General features: G+C 34.6%; 1 long non-coding RNA gene across 1 annotated transcript in view; it reads left to right on the top strand.

The window, feature by feature from the left end:
* Positions 1 to 795: 795 nt before the first annotated feature.
* Positions 796 to 3,065, top strand: part of LOC125620364 — a 14,612-nt gene continuing 12,342 nt past the window's right edge. The window contains exon 1 of the long non-coding RNA XR_007351971.1: positions 796 to 2,114. This is a non-coding gene — a long non-coding RNA (uncharacterized LOC125620364). The remainder of the gene's footprint in view (positions 2,115 to 3,065) is intronic.

Below are 3,065 nucleotides of genomic sequence, written 5' to 3' on the forward strand. Positions count from 1 at the left end.
TCTATCTCATTCAGATTTCACTCAGAATTGATTATTTTTAGTTCTGTGAGAGAATAATGCTTAAAGTAGATGGAAACCTTTGAAGTTAATGCATATTCTTAGAAACTAATATAGATACACATATTTACAATGGTGGATAAAATTTAAAGACTGTGCATTTTAAAATAAGCTCAGATAGAGCCACTGCACTCTGCAAGAAATACTTAAAAATAAAGTGTGCAAATGTTTGAAATGCAAGGTATATAAATATATTTTCCATGGATTCTTTTAAAAATCTATCAGGTGCTGAGAATATGATATGCTTTATTATTTCCTGAATCTCTTCTTTTTGAGTCTTTTCATTTATAGCCATTGCAGCAATTTCCATGTTATTTTAATCATTATCATGAAAGAGTGTAAGTTTCTAGACAAATTTTTATTAGGCAAAGTCTTCAAAGGAATATTGAAAAAGCCATTTAACAAAAGTTGTTCAGTTGAGAATTAACATTTTAAAAATTAAAGTGGTAAATACAAATTAAGATGTGAACAACAACAGAAGGTTTTCATGAAATATGGGTTCTGAATTTTATGTCTGCAGCAGTTAAGGTTGCCAATCATTTGGCAAGTAGGCTGAAGCTGAGGTTTTTTTAATTTTTTAATTTTTTTTTAATTGTTGAACACAGTAAGACAGTATTTTGTAGAAGTATCTTGCTAATTTTCACATGTATACCTTAAAAATGAACATCTACAACACAAGGCATAGCATATCCTTCTTGCCCAAGTATTTTCCTGGTATACAAAGTTTGAATTGTAAAAATATAAATCAGGTGACAAACAATTATTGTTTGGAAAATTATATGTCAATTTCTAAGGTGAAATGCTCCCATAATCAGTGCTTGGGGACCTGGCAGGGGGGAAGCGGGTTTTAGAGTGATTTAGTAGCCTTCATTCCATAGTCACCACGAGTTTTTAAGTTGAATGGCAGAAGAAAGACAAGTGTATTTTGGGATTCACACAAAATTCTCCCATAGACTAAATCAATTACAAAGAGGAGAGTGTTTGTTCTGCCTTCATGTTAGTGCTGTGTGGGTAGAATGGAGGTAATTCCACTGGACAGAATTAAATTTTGAAGCATAGACACGCATCTGGGGTGCTCCCATCTCATTTGGAATGGAGAAAAATTTCATGAGGGTTTTCTTTAGTTTACTATGGGAAGGTTTCAACTAGAGATGTCACAACATAGCTAGATTAAGTTGATACGTAATATCTATTTCTTGATTTGCATGATTAAAGCATTAGAGAAGTGGCTCAGATATCAAAAGATTTCTCCTAAGTGGCAGCGCCAAAGGTAATTACTGTTAAAATGTACATGCTCGAACCCTGGTCGCTTGTTAACTTCTAAGTAGTTTACCACTCCAGGGGTTTTAATAAAAGTTTTCATTTGACTTTAGGATATCAAGAGACCTATCTTGCTTCATTTGGATGTAATAAATGGATGTATCATTTCTTATATCCCACGTCCCTCAAGACAACATTAGGTTCAGCCAAAAAGCAGTGATAGAGGACAGAGATATTCCTTCTCAGTATTTCACATTATAAAATAAGCATTTCTCAAACAAAAGTCATTGCTTTAAGACAAAGCTAAAATTTATGCTTAAAAAGAATTAAAGATTGATCTAGACAACTGACTCCCAGTTAGTTATCAAAAAGTGTGCTTAAAAACCAACTGTAAACAGGAGTTATGAGAGGGGGTGGGGATAGAGAGGGAAAGAAAGAGAGGTTGTTATTCTCAGGCTTTTATTAACCAGTTTCTTTCATCCTAGTGTGTCTTTATTACTTAGAAAAATAAAAATGATCTGGGGCTCTATCCATTCTCACCTAAAATTCTGCAGTAGGTAACGACTGTCTACAACCTGGTCCAACATATGCCCCCAAACTAAAACAAACAAACTCATTTGCCATACAAATTGTTTACGATTCATTAAAAAGCAAAATTGCATATCCCGGAGCTGGCAGCTGAGGCCGAGCCTCCACGGGCGGAGGGGGTATTCACTGAGTTGCCTTTGTATGCTGGGACGACCACGCTGGAGGTTCCCACTATGAACCGGAGTCTGTGCAGCCAGATGACACATGAGGTAATTTTAAAGCTTTATTTGCCTTTAGTGTGAAACTCAGATCTTGTACTGTCCTTTGCTTAGAGAATCTTATCAGCCAGGGGGACGTTTAATTTTTTTTTCCAGTTATTTGGGGAAAATTATTTGGGGTAGTGAGATGGGGATGTGGAGGGAGAGGGCATGAGTACTGTTTAAGGAAAGAGATCTAAGAGAAAATGTGAAATGTGTATTATTTTAATTAGTCCTCTCCCCCTTCATCAAAGTCCTTCCTCAATTTCCCATCCATAGTGGGAAATTTACATCAGAGTTATTTGTAACTGGTAGATCTAAAACGCTATGGCATGTGGTCAACTTTAAGGGAAACAAACAAACAAAAAAAATCAATTTATCTCCTAGGGTAACTTCTGTAAAGATTGCTCTGATTTCTCACCCTTTTCAAAGCAAAGCCCTAGAAGCAGAGAGTAGAGAGAAACTTTCCTGCAAAATGCAGCCTAAACAGCAGCATGTGAGCTTTCAGCATTGTTTATTTTTAGTCAACTGCATTGCTAAATGTTTCCACCACTTTTATATGTTATATTCCCGGCGGTAAAACATCTGTAAAATAATTTTAAATGAAAAGCAACTTCCAAGTAAACTTTACAAAAAAGAAATGACAGTTTTCCAAGTTTAAAAAAAGAAACATTTGGTGATCTTTGCAAGAAATGAAAAAGATGACACAATTTGCCATAAAAAGTAACAGTCTATAAAATCTAGGAGCTCTTGAAATGCAAGGAAGTAGAATCTTTCCCCAAGAATATGACATCAGCACGTTTTTTTTTTTAAGCTTACAACTTAGCCTGGAAAATAATAGCCAAACCAATCAGTATATTCATTTCTAATGTTTAACAAGCTGCAGAAGGTAGAGCAATAGGCAACATCAGCACATACAAGTAAACCACTTTTTTTTTTTTTTTTTTTTTTTTTTTTTTTTTT

Source organism: Marmota marmota, unplaced genomic scaffold (assembly GCF_001458135.2).
Source record: "Marmota marmota marmota unplaced genomic scaffold, marMar, whole genome shotgun sequence".
Classification (NCBI taxonomy): Eukaryota; Metazoa; Chordata; class Mammalia; order Rodentia; family Sciuridae; genus Marmota; species Marmota marmota.